This window comes from Coffea arabica, chromosome 2c (genome assembly GCF_036785885.1).
Source record: "Coffea arabica cultivar ET-39 chromosome 2c, Coffea Arabica ET-39 HiFi, whole genome shotgun sequence".
Taxonomy (NCBI): domain Eukaryota; kingdom Viridiplantae; phylum Streptophyta; class Magnoliopsida; order Gentianales; family Rubiaceae; genus Coffea; species Coffea arabica.
The window spans coordinates 27970800-27989735 of record NC_092312.1 but is presented as its reverse complement, the minus strand read 5'-3'; the positions used below and the strand labels follow the sequence as shown (position 1 = coordinate 27989735).

The 18936-nt window shown below is 33.7% G+C and overlaps 1 long non-coding RNA gene across 1 annotated transcript; it reads right to left on the bottom strand.

Moving 5' to 3' along the window:
- Positions 1-4183: 4183 nt before the first annotated feature.
- On the bottom strand, positions 4184-7785 carry LOC140035900 (uncharacterized). Its single transcript, XR_011839798.1, has 2 exons — positions 7298-7785; positions 4184-6509 (listed from the first exon to the last, which is right to left on the bottom strand). It is a non-coding gene; the product is annotated as an uncharacterized lncRNA (long non-coding RNA).
- Between the last annotated feature and the right edge of the window lie 11151 nt (positions 7786-18936).

The window sequence follows — 18936 nt, the reverse complement described above, 5'->3', positions numbered from 1 at the left end:
ATTCTCTGCTTTTCTTTTTGACGTTAACATTCTGCCCATAATCTCTTGCAGAATCCCCTGAATAACCCTCGAGGATTTCTTTTTTTTTTTTCTTTTTAAAGAAACATTCTTCAATTGCACCACCTCTTTCTCCAGACTTAGATCCTATAAAAGAGTTATGGGTCTGGATAGTATTGGATTTTCTATAATCTATATCCAAATTCAAACCCATATCAGACCTTACCCAAACCTATATATATATATATATATATAAATTTATAAAATATTTTAATATTCTATGGTCTTTGAATTGAATATAGTAAGATTTCATGATTGTTTTCTTATTTCAAGCTAATCCTAGTTAACATTGTAATTAGTACAAACTTTTTTAGAAAAAGGAAAAAAAGTAAAAGCAAACAAATAAAAGATTGGACGTAAATACAGCTGAATTTTAAAAATAAATAGAAGCAGTCGATAATAGTCATTTTTTCAGTTCATAATATTGCATTCAACTTCTTGAATATTAATTTTATTATTTGAAAATAAAATTCGGATGGTGTTTATATATTTTTTTAAATCTATATATTTTTACTTTAGTGTGTTTAGAAAAATACAACGGATACTCATTGGATACCCAAATCTATGAGCTTTTAGGTTTGGACTTGTTTTTTCAGGCCCATAAGGGTCTGGATTTAACTAAATTTAATGTGTCTAGATCTGAATTAAATGATCAAATCCAGACCTTACCCATTGTATTGCCTAAGCACAATGATCTAGGATTAGAATGTCTTGAGTCTTATCACTCCGTCACAACTATTTAAGGAAATACTTTGTTGCTCATATATATATATATATATATATATATATAATATTTTTGGCTATTATTCTTCTATACTCAGTCACAACTTTGTTGCTCTTGCCATCTAGCCACCACTATAGTTTCCATACTTTCGTGCTGAAGTCACAAGTGAAGACTTAATCTAGATTTAAAAATGCCAAAAACATCCACCTAAGTGTACCATTACTTTCGTCTGCCAACTCCTTAGACTCGACATATTCCATTCCCGTCATTGTCAACTATATTCATAGATTAACAGCAATTAAACATTCACAAGTGTTAAACCAAGAATAGATGAACTAGCAAGTAGATATAGCAATAATCAACTTGATTCAATCATAATTAAGGCACAAATAGTTTCATCTATCCCTAGAACAAGAAAATTTAGCTAGACATAGTAGATTTAACAATAAAAATCAAATTTTCAATGTGACTAAGCATTACTGAAACAATAAAGAGAGTAAAGAGAAAGAAATGTTTATTCAAGTAAAAAAACAAGATTTTCAAGTTTCATCATTTTCATTGCCATCAAAAATACTTTGTTACACTAAGAGTTCTTCAGGTTCTTTAAGAAAAATAAAAACTAGATCTAAAACTACACTAAACTAAGTAAGAGAGGAAAGAGAAGAAGAAGTTGTTCTTGTTTTTGGCCAAGAAGTAATCGTTCCCCCCAATAATGCGTTTCTTTCTTGCTAAGAGTTAACAAAATAAGTTTCTAAATCCACCAAAAGTTGGTACTAGTTGTCCCTTTATGTCTTGTCAAATATGGAAAAAGAAACAAAAGTCATGTAAGTTGGCAAATTACAGGTGTGACTTATCCCTCGAGGGATTCTTCCAGGGATTATGCAGAGCATGTAATTCTCTGCTTTTCTTTTTGAAGTTAACATTCTGTCCATAATCCCTTGCAGAATCCACTGAATAACCCTCGAGGATTTCTTCTTTTTTTTTTCTTTTTAAAGAAACATTCTTCAATTGCACCACCTCTTTTAGACATTGTGATGACTTCTCAAACTTCGCTTTGTTAGATCACCATTTCACTTCCAATTAAACTTGATCATTTTACCTACAAAAACAAAGAGATTTTACAAGTCAAATGATAAAATCACAACTAATTCAGCTATTACTCGAGGTGCAAATTAAAATAAAAAATGCACAACTTATACTAATCAATCTACAAATTGACTCAAAAGTATTATGAAACACATTCAAAAAGATCATAAAATTAATCATTATCAAATGAAACAACAAAGCGAGTAAAGAGGAAGAAATGCTCGTTCAAGTGAAGAAACAAGATTTCCAAGTTTCATCATCTCCATTGCTATCAAAAATACATTGTTATATTAAGATTTTTTCAAGTTTTTTCAAGGAAAATAAAAACTAGATCTAAACTACACTAAGCTAAGTTAGAGAAGAAAGAGAAGAAAAAGTTGTTTTTCTAGCCAAGAAATTAAACTCACCCTCCAATAATGTATTTCTTCCTTGCTAAGAGTCAAGAAAAGAAGCTCCAAAGAGTCAACAATTTTTTAGATTGCTAGATATTTTTTTTTTGCAACGGTAGATTTTGTATTGATTGGCAAAAGATGTACACTTATATGAGCAAAGGCTCAAATAGTTCTATACAAAAAGTGTTAGACATACTGAGGATTGATCCATTCCTCATCTTAAAATATGCCTAAAGCATAATCACTAATCAATTCACATCTAGAATCTAACCTCCTATCTAAGCAAAAGGAGCATTTTTGGAATAAAAGCTCTGGGATTGTTAATATCATCAGTCAAAGTAGCCATTTTGATATCCTTGGCCATCCCTTTCGTTATCACTTTCAACAGCTGAGGGCTGAGTATATGTATTGTAATTTTCTGCCATTGCTGTTGTCTGGCCTTTGTGATGGCCATCTTCATTGCTTCTGTGATAGTCTGCAAGTGATTCCCTGTTTTCCTATCAGTTAATGCCCAGGCTGACACCAACTGATGGTTGAAATTAGTTTCTATAATCCCAGTACCAACTCTATTGGTTTGTTCTTGCACATGAGTTGATATTCTGATTTGCATTTCATCCCTTCCTACCTCTTCTGGTTCTACTACCTCTCTGTCTCTTTCAGCATCCTCAGGGATCATTTTCTCTTTCCTCCAAGCTGATGCTTGCTCTTGCCATTCCTGTTGAGCTTTTTTAACTGTTTTCCAAGGATGCCTTCGTTTGGCATTGAACTTCCATTCGTTTCTTCTTTTCCAGATTTGCCAAAGGATATTCACAGTTAGCTCTACATGTTCCCTGCCCTCTGTCCTGCTTGTAGCTTCCAGCATAGCAGTCCACCAAGCTATTATATTCCCTATCTGTTTAGTTAATCTATCCCACTGTATTGGAGCCATCTTCCACACCTCTTGAGCTCTGCTGTATTGAAAAGACATATGTTCAGTTGTCTCTTCCTGTTCTCCACAGCCATCATAGATTGGATCCCCATGGTGTATTCTTTTGAACACCAGGCCATTAACTGGTAATAGACCATTTAGACTTCTCCAGATGAAGTGTTTTATCTTGCTTTTGACCTTCAGCTTCCACAACCACTTCCATTGCTTTCCATTGGAGTTTGCTGAGCTCATTTCTGCCTCATCATATCTTCTTCCCTTGTGTTTAGTTGTTTCTCTGCACAGTGCCTTGTATCTTGAGTTGACCATTGATGGGTATTTTACATATATGTACAAGTTAAAAAACCGAATTACACCCGTTCACTGCAAGTATACAGATCAACTAGTAGTTTAGGGTATATATCGGGTCGATCCCACAGGGAAGAGTGAACAATTACCGGTATTACTAAAGCTTCTCTATTATTTAGACTATCAATGAATTATAACAAATTTAACCTACTGAAATTATACAAAATAACAAATAAAAGCTCCTTAGGTTGTGGTATCCCTAACTACTCATGCAAGTGCTATATTTGGGTCATTGAGTACTACATCTAAGCTAGTTATGGTGTAATTTCCTTAAACATGTGACACCTACTTTCGTAGTGAATCAACTATACTCATAACTAATCAATACCTATTTTTATGGTTATGAAATTAGTTACATTTCTTCAATGAAATTACATGAAATGAATCACTAAAAACCACATAGTGCACCTCTACTTTCGTGAGTGTACTCCCTATATTTAGCACTTCTTGAACTAGTGTTAAATCTCAATTTTCATTGCAGAAACAACACCTTAAATAATCACAATCAATGGTACCAGATTAATCATGATTTAAAGAGTCAAAGTGCTAAATAACTTGCTCAAATCATAGCAATCAAATAACCAAATAATAAACACTAATAATCATAGAAAATTCAACCAAACCCAAGGTATAAACTTTAAAAACACATAATGAACACAAAATCCAAAACTTGTATATTAACCAAACTTAGAATCAAGTACAAAAGATAAAGAGTTTGGAAGGAATACAACCCTTGTCACATGAGCTTTCTTCCTTGCATTCTTCATCCTCCATCTTCTTCTTCATCTAGCTAATAACAAGAATGGATGAACTATCCTACTCTATACTAAGCTACTACTACTACTCAGAAAATGCAAGAGCTACATCTCTACACTCCAAGTTTCTCCCGTATGTCTCTCTATTTCTCCAATCTTGCAATGAATTTGGCTATATAAAGATGAAAGATTGGTCAAAACTTGAGATTTACACCACCCTTTTACAGTTGGAAATATTTCTCACATGTCTAGCATCGCATGTGAGTTGGTGGAGGTGAAATTGAGTTTTACGCGTACATAGCAGCCTTCTCTGACCTCAATCCGGCCAGAAATCCGGCCAAATTCCGGCCGGATTGCTACAGTGACCATTTGGTCACTTCTGGTTCAATTTTCAGCTCTGCTCTGATTTTGCATAAACTTCCACTGAACTTTTCTTGATGATAAAAGCTGATTTAGCTCTTGACCAAAACATGAAACTTGTCGCCCTTTGAGTTAGCTTTCCAATGCATCAAGAATCACCTCATTTGGATCTGTGTAGACTGAGAAATGATCAAAATACCCTTGCCTGCTCATTGCCCTATTTTAGCTTCGACCAGTAGAAATTTGCTACTGTAATTCAGCTTTTTGACTTTGAAAACCGTCAAACTGGATTTAGATGTCTTCACTAAAGTTGTAGATCTATCTCTTATCTTCAAATTAGTTCAAGAATCATCCCAATCCGATCATTGTAGCTCAAGTTATAGCCGAAATACTAAAATGTGTCAAAACTGTCAAAATACACAAAATCCAAGTAAAAAGTGATAAAAGCTCATTTAATTATTTAAAAGCATTTTTCACCAATTATAGCCAAAATGATTCATTTTCTTCCAATAATATAACTAAAGTGACTAAAAATAATATAAAATATCATACAATTATTACGTAAATTAGTCACTTATCAAACTCCCCCACACTTGAATCATTGCTTGTCCTCAAGCAATCCACACATAATCAACTACAATAATTCAAGAGGTGAAACAATATATGCACTTTGTCCAATTTAATTCCTCAAGGCTTGGAAAATAATCATTATACAATTGTTCAAATTACACTAAATACTCATAATATCAAGTAAAGGAAAGATAATTATACCCTAATTTCAACAAGTTAAACTTAATCTCTTACCTTAACTTAATTTTACAAATAAGCAAATCACATAGTCAATTTATAGCCTTCCTCCTCCTATAATCATCTTTTTCTCAAAATTCTATAACTAAGAGGGATTTATTCATACTAATTTTACTTAAATAGTGAAAATGCCTTTTTACGCGAAAATCGACACTTTTAGGTGAAGATCCCCGGTTACTTAACATTTCACTTATTCAAGTTGCTATGCATACTCTTAATTCAAGTACCTTTTTACGCGAATATCGACATTTGTAGATGCTAACCCCCGGTTACTTGGTACGAGAATCATTGGAGTAGAACAATTTTTATTTACTTTCTTTTCTCTTTTTTTTTATTTTTCTCTCTTTGTTTTTTTTTCTTTTTCAAAAAGAAAGGAAAATAAATAGATATTCCCTCTTAGAAAATATATAAGAATAATCAAAGGAGGAGTATAACCTTTATCGACTATATCAATCACTTACTTGCAAAATTAAGTAAAGAGAAGAAATCTCATTAAACATGTAAAATTATAAGCATAATTTTCCTCACTTTATCGAATATACTTTCTAAAATGTAAAAATTCTAATTGCATAATAACTATTTCCAAGTTAAATGAGGACTAAACCTTCCAAAATACACATAAAGTTTCAATAATTGGAAGAATTAGACACTTAAGGTTGGAATACTTTGGCCCTTTTTGAATGCAAATGCAAAAATTGAAGAACTTTTGGGCCATAGTGAAATATTGGAAAAGATTTTAGAAAAATTTTTACAGAGTTTCTTCTTATAAATGGATGAAAACTCCCTGCCAATAAACTCAATTTCAGGCAAATTATCCACATGGCAAATAATTCACACACAATTCCAACATTTCTCAGCATTTATATCCACAAAATATCATCACATGGCAATTAAATGTAAGTCCAATATTTTCCTCCCCCACACTTAAACTTCACATTGTCCTCAATGTGAGAAAAGGAAAATAAATAAAGAGTAAAAGAAAATACTCCCCTTATGACAATGTGATGAATTTCCAACCGTATTTGAGAAAGAATGGAGAGTTCACTTATTGCACCCTAAAAAAGACAAAATCAAAACAAATAAATTTCTTAAAAATAAAAGGTTGCAATCAACAAGAAGAAAACATGCAAGTCAAGGAAAAAGGAAAAATGATCAAGCATGTGGAACCATACAATGTTCATGGGAAAAAAAACATGAAATAGGCTAATCTTTGCTAATCAAATATATGCATTAGTATCCAAAGCAAAGGGAAGCTAATTTCACACAATAAATGCACCATCACGAACAAAGTAAGTTCCATTTATATATTTTATCATCAATGATCAAGTCCCCTCAAAAGTACAAAAGTAATTTCAAAATGGAGGCAAACACACCAAAACAAAATAGAAATGACCTTCGTGAGAATTCATGAAATACTAAAAACCATTGAACCATAAAGATTTTAAGTGCATTTATGAATTTCATCAATTAATGCCATCTCCTCTTCTTTTAGAATTACCTAAGAATTCAAGAAATTATTCAACCAAGCACCTTTTCATTCATTAGGTAATCTAAATTACTCACATGAATATCATAAACTCCCTCAAAACTAATTAAAATGCAACATTGACCACTTAATATGCAACTTTGTCACCAAGCCAAATTAAGCATAAAATTAGCAAAAATTCATCAAATAATCACAAACCCATGAGTTAAACATCACCAATAATCATGAATAAGTTCAATAAGCACAATGTAAAGCACCAAACTTCACAAAATGAAAAAAATTCGAAATTACCCAAAAATTAAAAAAAAGTGATAAATGGCAAAATTCAAATGACAACATTTGATGAGGATTTGTTACCTCAAACTTGTTGGTTGATGATTATGGATGCAAATGGTGAAGAAACCCCCAAAAATTTTACTCCAATTTGGCCTCAAATGGATAGTTCAAATATTTGAAACCCTTGTTCTTACTAAGGTCAAATCCAAATTTAGACTTGTTTTTGAAGAATTTTTAGCTATGAAATCATCTCTCAAGCGAAAAGGGAGTGTTTTGGTATAGTTGGTTTGAAGATTGGATGGTGAAAAGAGTGAGTTTAGTGAGTAGTGTGTGTTTTAGGTGTGAGTGTGTGTGTAAGTTGAAGAAGCGAGGAAGAAGAAAATGGGGAATCCGTGCGCGAATTCCTCTTTTTGTGCAAAACTGGCTAGAATCCGGCCATTTTCCAGCCGGATATCCGGCTGGATTGTCGGCCGGATTCTGGCCAGTAAGCAAAATATTTTTTTTTCGAAGTCCCCTGTATATCCGGCCGTAAATCCTGCCGAAAATTGGCCGGATTTTGCTGCAAAAAATTTTCTGATTGCAGAAGTGGATCCGAGCTCGGATCCGTTGATTCTGCATTTATTGCAGAAATTTCTGCAATTTTCAGTTTGACCCCAATTCAAAACACACTCTCCAATTCGTGCTCTACAATGAAATTTTTAACAATTCAACACTTCACACACATGGAAAGTGACTTAAACATGAATCTCAGCACCTCAAATCAAATAAAAAACATGTAAAATGGAAATTGAGGGTTGAGGTTCTTAGATCAAATAGTCCCCTCGACACTTCCAATGCACATGATGGTGCTCAAATGGTTCAAAAGAGTGCAAATAGGTTATGAACACAATTAAACACTTGAATGTACTTCAACTCCATACAAATAATTAACTTAACCTCATAACATGAAATTAAGTATTGTAAACTCAAAAATGAAGATTAAGCTTCCCTTTTTCACATCGGTTTCCACTCCTTACAAACTCTTTTGCACTTGAAATAATTTGCATGAACCCTTACCATTGCCACCTATAAAACACACAAAAACACTAGTTTAAACAACTTAAACTTACTAAAAACAAGAAATCGTTGGGTTGCCTCCCAACTAGCGCTTCTTTATATTCATTAGCTTGACTATATTACCTCAATTTTCAAGGAGGCTTAGTTAACGAATAATCCACCATTTTTTGATGTGGTGGATGATAAGTGACTAATTTACGTAATAATTGTATGATATTTTATATTATTTTTAGTCACTTTGGGTATATTATTGGAAGAAAATGATTCATTTTGGCTATAATTGGTATAAAATGCTTTTGTTCAATTAAATGAGGTTTTTATCACTTTTTACTTGGATTTTGTGTATTTTGACAGTTTTGACACATTTTCGTATTTCGGCTATAACTTGAGTTACAATGATCGGATTGGGATGATTCTTGAATCCATTTGAAGATAAGAGATAGATCTACAACTTTGATGAAGACGTCTGAATCCAGTTTGAAGGTTTTCCAGGTCAAAAAGCCGAAGTACAGAGTCAATTGCTATTGGTCGAAACTGGAACAAGGCATGGAACAGGCAAGGGTATTTCCATCATATCTCAGCCTACACAGATCCAAATGAGGTGATTCTTGATGCATTTGAATGATAACGCATAAGGCTACAACTTTCGTGTTTTAGACATGAGCTGGTTCAGCCTCTAACATCAAGAAAAGATCGGTTGAAATTGGGCCAAAAACAGAGCAAGTGATCCACACTCGGATCCACTATTCATCCGAACCCTCGGCTGTTTCTGGGTTAGTGGATCCGAGGTACTGTAGCAGCTCGGATCACTGTAGCAGCCTAGATTTACTGTAGCAATCCGGCCGGAATTTGGCCGGATTTGTGGCCGGATTCCTGGCCGGATTGTGGTCAGAGAAGGCTGCTTTTTACGCGGAAAACTCAATTTCACCTCCACCAACTCACATGTGAGAAACATTCCCAGCTGTAAAAGGGAGTTGAAAACATCATTTCTTGACCAACCTTTCATCATTAAAGAGCCAAATTCATTGTAACAAGAGAGAAGAGAGGGGAGTAGATAGCAGAGATTGGGAGTCCATAGCAGAAAAATAGAAGAGAGGGAGCTACGGGAGAAGCTTGGAGTCTGCAGAAATGTAGCTCTTTCATCTCCCTAGTGTTAGTTTAGCTTAGTATAGAGTAGTGTAGCTTTTCCATTCTTGTTTATTATCTAGATTAGGATGAAGATGGAGGATGAAGAAGACAAGGAAGAAAGCTCATGTGACAAGGGTTGTATTCCTTCCAAACTCTTTATCTTTTGTATTTGATTCCAAGTTTAGTTAATATACAAGTTCTGGATTTTGTGTTCATTATGTGCTTCTAAAGTTTATACTTTGGGTTTGGTTGAACTTTCTATGATTGTTAGTATTTATTATTTGGTTATTTGTTTGCTAAGATTTGAGCAAGTTATTTAGCACTTTAGCTCTTTAAATCATGATTAATTTGGTACCATTGATTGTGATTATCTAAGGTGTTGTTTTTACAATGAAAATTGAGATTTAACACTAGTTCAAGAGGTGCTAAACATAGGGAGTACACTCACGAAAGTAGAGGTGCACTTATGTGGTTTTTAGTGATTCATTTCATGTAATTTCATTGAAGAAATGAACTTGTAGCTAATTTCATAACCATGAAAATAGGTATGGATTAGTTATGAGTATAGTTGATTCACTACGAAAGTAGGTTTCACATGTTTAAGGAAATTACACCATAACTAGCTTAGATGTAGTATTCAAGGATCCAAAAATAGCACTTGCATGAGTAGTTAGGGATACCACAACCTAAGGAGCTTTCATTTGTTATTTTCTTGCATAAGTTTAGTAAGTTTTACTTGTTATAATTCATTGATAGTCTAAATAATAGAGAAGCTTTAGTAAGACCGGTAATTGTTCACTCTTCCCTGTGGGATCGACCCGATATATACCCTAAACTACTAGTTGATCTGTATACTTGCAGTGAACGGGTGTAATTCGGTATTTTTTAGCTTGCACGTATGTAAAATACCCGTCAAATTTTTGGTGCCGTTGCCGGGGAAGATTTGGTAATATCGGTGTGAAGAGCAACTTTATTAGTTTAGACATAATATTAGTTATAATGTGAATGTTATTTTCTGTTATTTTTGTATTTTATGTGTATGTGTTTCATTACCTATTTTTCTTACTAATTTTGCTTTTGAGGTTGTTTAAAAGCAATTTTAGGTGATGAGAAGGGTAGGTCAATTTGGAGAACAATGCTTGAGAAGTGGAAGATTGGAAATGGATGGTTGCCTAGTGCAAAGCTCCTTCAACAGAGGTAACCAAGAATTTACTGAATGTATGTCTTTTGAAGATGGTTTAAGGTGCTTAAAGGCAAAATTTGATGTAATTAAGTTACAAGTTCAAATGGACACCATGATGCATGAAATTGAGCAGAGGAGGAATGTTAATGTTTTTAATTCTTATCATGTGATTTGTGACTTGTGTGGAGGTTATCATGCTACTAATACATGTATGCAAGCACAAAATGTGGATTATTATGATGAATTAGAGCATTACAATCCTTGTTTTGATCAATATAGTGCTAATTGGAGCAATTCTCCTGCTTATGGTTGGAATAATCAATGTACTTATAGTGATAATTCATGTTTTTATGATTACCAACCTGAAAGTGTCCAATATGAATTAAAACCATCTTGGGAGTTGGCAATAGAAAGGCTAGCTAATGCATCTTTGCCTTGGGAGTTAGAAAGTGAACCATTAGCTAATGATTCTAATGCATCTTGGGAGCTAGCTGTAGAAAATTATTCTAATCAATTTGATTTAGCAATAGAAAAGCTAGCAAATGTAACTTCCGACCGTTTTAATAGGATTGAGGAAAGAATAGATGAATTAGCTTCTCACTTTGGTAGAATACATGAGCAATTGAATGCATTGTGTGAAGTTATTTCTTCTAATAATTTGCAAAATGATCCTAGCATGAATGGTGGGAATGTTGTATGTGAAAATGGGTTGCATTTTGATGGAAATGATGAATCTCAATTGTGTTTCAATGAGCAAATGTCCATTTCACATGATAATATCTTTGGAATTAACTTTGAACCTCAAGAGGTGAGTTTTAATGACTCATTTTTCACCCCTCTTGAGGAGTGCATTGAAAGTATATGTTCTAAAGGTATTCCTGCTCAAGATACTCTCATGGCATTTCTTTTGGTAAGTTCTCAAGTGGTGCATATTAAAGGTAATATCTATGAAACACTTGGAATATGTAAGTCACTTCCATCTCTCACATCATTAGATCTTGTGGCTTTTGCTATAAAGTCACCTTTTAATGATCCACCACGGCCTAAAATGGTGGATTATTCGTTAACTAAACCTCCTTGAAAAATGAGGTGATATAGTCAAACTAATGACTATAAAGAAGCGCTTGTTGGGAGGCAACCCAACGATTTCTTGTTTTTAGTAGGTTTTGGTTGTTTGATTAATGTTTTTGTGTGTTTTGTAGGTAGCAATGACAAGGAATCATGCGAATTATTTCAAGTGCAAAGGAGTTTATAAGGAGTGGAGACTAATGCGAAAAAGGGAAGCTTAACCTTTATTTTTTGAGTTTTACAATGCTTAATTTTATGTTATGAGGTTAAGTTAGTCATTTGAATGAAGTTGAAGTGCATTCAAGTGTTTAAATGTGTTCATGACCTATTTGCACTCTTTTGAACCATTTGAGCACCATCATGTGCTTTGGAAGTGTCGAGGGGACTATTCGATCCAAGAACTTCAACCCTCAATTTGGATTCTACATGTTTTTGATTTGATTTGAGGTGTTGAGATTCATGTTTAAGTCACTTTCTATGTGTGTAAAGTGTTGAATTGTTCAAAATTTCATTGTAGAGCACGAATTAGAGAGTGTGTTTCAAGTTGGGGCCAAACTAAAAATTGCAGAAATTTCTGCAATAAATGCAGAATCCACGGATCCGAGCTCAAACTAAAAATTGCAGAAATTTCTGCAATAAATGCAGAATCCACGGATCCGAGCTCGGATCCATATGGATCCAAGGCCTCGGATCCACTTCTGCAATCAGAGAAAACTTCGTGCCACGGATCCGAGCTCAGATCCATATGGATCCGAGGCCTCGGATCCACTTCTGCAATCAGAAATTTTTTTTTCCTCTCTTCTTCAACTTACACACGCACTCACACCTAAAACACACACTACTCACTAAACTCACTCTTTTCACCATCCAATCTTCAAACCAAGTATACCAAAACACTTCTTTTTCACTTGAGAGATGATTTCATAGCTAAAAATTCTTCAAAAACAAGTCTAAATTCGGATTTGAGCTTAGCAAGAACAAGGGTTTCAAATTTTTGAACTATCCATTTGAGGCCGAATTGGAGTGAAATTTTTGGGGGTTTCTTCACCATTTGCATCCATAATCATCAACCAACAAGTTTGAGGTAACAAATCTTCACCAAATGTTGTCATTTGAATTTTGCCAATTTTTATTTTTTTTTTATTTTTGGGGCAATTTCAAATTTTTTTTATTTTGTGAAGTTTGGTGCTTTACATTGTGCTTATTGAACTTATTGATGATTATTGGTGATGTTTAACTCATGAGTTTGTGATTATTTGGTGAATTTTTGCTAAATTTATGCCTAATTTGGCTTGGTGACAAAGTTGCATATTAAGTGGCCAATGTAGCATTTTAATTAGCTTTGTGGGAGTTTATGATATTCATGTGAGTAATTTAGATTACCTAATGAATGAAAAGGGGCTTGGTTGAATAATTTCTTGAATTCTTAGGTAATTCTAAAAGAAGAGGTGAATTGAAGATGACCTTAATTGATGAAATTCATAAATGCGCTTATAATCCTTGTGGTTCAATGGTTTCTAGTATTTCATGAATTCTCAAGAAGGTCATTTATATTTTGGCTTGGTGTGTTCGCCTCCATTTTGAGATTACTTTTGTACTTGAGGGAACTTGATCATTGATGACAAAATGTATAAAAGGAACTTACTTTGTTCATAATGGTGGGCTTATTTTGTGAAATTAGCATCCCTTTGCTTTGGATACTAATGTATATATTTGATTAGGAAGGATTAGCTCATTTCATGTCTTTATCCCTTGAACATTGTATGGTTCCACATGCTTGATCATCTTTTCTTTTTCCTTGACTTGCATGTTTTCTTCTTGTTGATTGCAAGCTTTTATTTTTAAGAAATTTATTTGTTTTGATTTTGTCTTTTTCAGGGTGCAATAAGTGAACTCTCCATTCTTTCTCAAATACGGTTGGAAATTCGTCACTTGGCCATGGATTCTGATTACGCAAGTTCAATTGAGCAGTATTTTCTTTTACTCTTTATTTATTTTCCTTTTCTCACATTGAGGACAATGTGAAGTTTAAGTGTGGGGGAGGAAATTATTGAACTTGCATTTTAAGCCTATGTGATGATATTTTGTGGATTTAAATGCTTAGAAATGTTGGAATTGTGTTTGAAATGTTTGCCATGTGGATAATTTGCTTGAAATTGGGTTTGTTGGCAGGGAGTTTTCATCCATTTATAAGGAGAAACTCTGTGAAATTTTTTCTAAAATCTTTTCCAATATTTCACTATGGCCCAAAAGTTCTTCAAATTCTTGCATTTTCATTCAAAAAGGGCTAATTGTTCCAACCTTATTCTTCCAATTGTTGAAATGTTATATGTATTTTGGAAGGTTTAGTCCTCATTTAACTTGGAAATGTTTATTACGCAATTAGAATTTTTACATTTTAGAAAGTATATTTGGTAAAGTGAGGAAAATTATGCCTATAATTTTACATGTTTAATGAGATTTCTTCTCTTTACTTAATTTTGCAAGTAAGTGATTGATATAGTCGATAAATGTTATATTCCTCCTTTGATTATTCTTATATATTTTCTAAGAGGGAATATCTATTTATTGTCCTTTATTTCTGAAAAAGAAAAAAAAAGAAAAAAAAAAGAAAAAAAAGAGAAAAGAAAAGAAAGTAAAAATTGTTCTACTCCAATGATTCTCGTACCGAGTAACCGGGCGTTGGCATCTACAAATGTCGACATTCGCGTAAAAAGGTACTTGAATTAAGAGTATGCATTAGCAACTTGAATAAGTGAAATGTTGAGTAACCGGGGATCTTCACCTAAAAGTGTCGATTTTCGCGTAAAAAGACATTCTCACTATGTAAGTAAAATTTGTATGAATAAATCCCTCTTAGTTATAGAATTTTGAGAAAAAGATGATTATAGGAGGAGGAAAGCTATAAATTGACTATGTGATTTGCTTATTTGTAAAATTAAGTTAGGGTAAGAGATTAAGTTTAATTTGTTGAATTTAGGGTATAATTATCTTTCCTTTACTTGATATTATGAGTATTTAGTGTAAATTGAATAATTGTATAATGATTATTTTCCAAGTCTTGAGGAATTAAATTGGACAAAGTGCATATATTGTTTCACCTCTTGAATCATTGCATTTGATTATGTGTGAATTGCTTGAGGACAAGCAATGATTTAAGTGTGGGGGAGTTTGATAAGTGACTAATTTACGTAATAATTGTATGATATTTTATATTATTTTTAGTCACTTTGGGTATATTATTGGAAGAAAATGATTCATTTTGGCTATAATTGGTATAAAATGCTTTTGTTCAATTAAATGAGGTTTTTATCACTTTTTACTTGGATTTTGTGTATTTTGATAGTTTTGACACATTTTCGTATTTCAGCTATAACTTGAGCTACAATGATCGGATTGGGATGATTCTTGAATCCATTTGAAGATAAGAGATAGATCTACAACTTTGATGAAGACATCTGAATCCAGTTTGAAGGTTTTCCAGGTCAAAAAGCCGAAGTACAGAGTCAATTGCTATTGGTCGAAACTGGAACAAGGCATGGAGCAGGCAAGGGTATTTCCATCATATCTCAGCCTACACAGATCCAAATGAGGTGATTCTTGATGCATTTGAATGATAACGCATAAGGCTACAACTTTCATGTTTTAGACATGAGCTGGTTCAGCCTCTAACATCAAGAAAAGATCGGTTGAAATTGGGCCAAAAACAGAGCAAGTGATCCACACTCGGATCCACTATTCATCCGAACCCTCGGCTGTTTCTGGGTTAGTGGATCCGAGCTCGGATCCGTATGGATCCGAGGTACTGTAGCAGCTCGGATCACTGTAGCAGCCTAGATTTACTGTAGCAATCCGGCCGGAATTTGGCCGGATTTGTGGCCGGATTCCTGGCCGGATTGTGGTCAGAGAAGGCTGCTTTTTACGCGGAAAACTCAATTTCACCTCCACCAACTCACATGTGAGAAACATTCCCAGCTGTAAAAGGGAGTTGAAAACATCATTTCTTGACCAACCTTTCATCATTAAAGAGCCAAATTCATTGTAACAAGAGAGAAGAGAGGGGAGTAGATAGCAGAGATTGGGAGTCCATAGCAGAAAAATAGAAGAGAGGGAGCTACGGGAGAAGCTTGGAGTCTGCAGAAATGTAGCTCTTTCATCTCCCTAGTGTTAGTTTAGCTTAGTATAGAGTAGTGTAGCTTTTCCATTCTTGTTTATTATCTAGATTAGGATGAAGATGGAGGATGAAGAAGACAAGGAAGAAAGCTCACGTGACAAGGGTTGTATTCCTTCCAAACTCTTTATCTTTTGTATTTGATTCCAAATTTAGTTAATATACAAGTTCTGGATTTTGTGTTCATTATGTGCTTCTAAAGTTTATACCTTGGGTTTGGTTGAACTTTCTATGATTGTTAGTATTTATTATTTGGTTATTTGTTTGCTAAGATTTGAGCAAGTTATTTAGCACTTTAGCTCTTTAAATCATGATTAATTTGGTACCATTGATTGTGATTATCTAAGGTGTTGTTTTTGCAATGAAAATTGAGATTTAACACTAGTTCAAGAGGTGCTAAACATAGGGAGTACACTCACGAAAGTAGAGGTGCACTTATGTGGTTTTTAGTGATTCATTTCATGTAATTTCATTGAAGAAATGAACTTGTAGCTAATTTCATAACCATGAAAATAGGTATGGATTAGTTATGAGTATAGTTGATTCACTACGAAAGTAGGTTTCACATGTTTAAGGAAATTACACCATAACTAGCTTAGATGTAGTACTCAAGGATCCAAAAATAGCACTTGCATGAGTAGTTAGGGATACCACAACCTAAGGAGCTTTCATTTGTTATTTTCTTGCATAAGTTTAGTAAGTTTTACTTGTTATAATTCATTGATAGTCTAAATAATAGAGAAGCTTTAGTAAGACCGGTAATTGTTCACTCTTCCCTGTGGGATCGACCCGATATATACCCTAAACTACTAGTTGATCTGTATACTTGCAGTGAACGGGTGTAATTCGGTATTTTTTAGCTTGCACGTATGTAAAATACCCGTCAGTAGATCATTAAATGGTGACTTTATAGCAAAAGCCACATGATCTAATGATATAAGAAATGGAAGTGACTTACCTATCCCAAGTATTTCATAGACATTACCTTGAATATGCACCATTTGAGAACTTACCAAAGGAAATGCCATGAAAATATCCTAGGTAGCAATACCCTTAGAACCTATACTTTCAATGCACTCATCAAGAGGGGTGAAAAATGAGTCATTAAAACTCATCTCAAAATTAGTTCCAAAGATATTATCATGTGAAATGGATATTTGCTCATTAAAACACACTTGAGATTCATCATTTCCATCAAAATGTAACCCATTTTCACATACAACATTCCCACCATTCATACTAGGATCATTTTGCAAATTCTTAGAGGAAATAACTCCACACAATGCATTCAATTGCTCATGTATTCTACCAAAATGAGAAGCTAATTCATCTATTCTTTCCTCAATCCTATCAAAACGGTCGGAAGTTACATTTGCTAGCTTTTCTAATGCTAAATCAAATTGATTAGAAAAATTCTCTACAGCTAGCTCCCGAGATGCATTAGAATCATTAGCTAATGGTTTACTTTCTAACTCCCAAGGTAGAAGTGCATTAGCTAACTTCTCTATTGCCAACTCCCAAGATGGTTTTGATGTAGATTGGACACTTTCAAGTTGGTAATCATAAAAATATGAATAATCACTATAAGTACATTGATTATTCCAACCATAAGCAGGAGAACTGCTCCAATTAGCACTTTATCGATCAAAACAGGGATTGTAATGCTCTAATTCATCATAATAATCCATATTTTGTTCTTGCATACATGTGTTAGTAGCATGATAACCTCCACACAAGTCACAAATCACATGATAAGAATTAAAAGCATTAACATTCCTCCCTTGTTCAATTTCATGCATAATTGCGTCCATTTGAACTTGTAATATCATAACATCAAATTTAGTCTTTAAGCACCTCAAACCATTTTCAAAAGACATACATTTAGTAATTTCTTGGTTACCTCTGTTGAAGGAGTTTTACACTTGGTAACCATCCATTGCCAATCTTCCACTTCTCAAGCATTGTCCTCCAAATTGACCTATCCTCCTCATCACCTAAAATTGCTTTTAAACAACTTAAGAGCAAAATTAGTAAGAAGATTAGGTGATAAAACACATACACATATAAAACACTAAAATAACAGAAAATAACATTCACAGTATAACTAATAATATGTCTAAACTAATAAAGTTACTTTTCACACCGATATTGCCAAATATTTCCCCGGCAACGGCGCCAAAAACTTGACGAGGTTAAAATTTACCAATTAAATCAACTCACAAGTTATAACCTAATACCTTGTTTTGCTGCAAGTATATAGATCGAAATATAGTATAGCAAAGGTACAAGGGTCGAATCCCACAGGGAGCAACTTAACAAATACCAGAGTTTTAAACCTTATCTTATTATCTAAACTTTTCAAATTATGTGTTGATCAAAGAATTAAAAACATATTAAGTGCATGAATCCCAACTAACAGATATGTCAAAAGAAAAGATGTTCTAGGGGAATTAAATCCACTAGCTAGTAAAGATCAGATTTGCCATGTACTTTGTAGTCACAATTCACTCTTGTCTTGGTAGGGAACATTTCCAAATGTATACTTATCTCACAGTCGTGCAGAAAAGCTTTGTCATGATCACTAGGTTCCACCTACTGTCGTGGTGAAAATCAACCAGTGATGATCTTAGGCCTTTGTGAAATATTATGAAAAACCCTTCTAGTGATTCACTACTGTCGTGTGTTTCATGCTAGAATTCAATTAATCTTCTTTCCATTATTGTTTACCACTGTCGTGCGATCACAATAACTGATATAATTTACAAAAGATGATCAATCTTTAACAAATGTGAAAATCAAGATTAATGAATTACCAAGAACAAGGTTAGTGAAAACTAGCAGCATACAAATCCAAATCTTGCACAAACCAGTTTCATCTACCCCTAGAACAAGGGATAGATCTAGCTAGCTAGACATGATTATCAAAATAACTCCAACTTCTAATAAAGTAGAAGAAGAGTTAGAAATGAAGGAAAAATGGTAGAGAAAGCTCATATGCAAAACCGACCATAGAAAAGCGATTTAAAACCAATCCGATTAGGGTGGTAGAACCGACCTCAGGTGGTGGTAGATAAAAGCTTAATTCAATTACAGAATAAACAAACTCTCCAACTC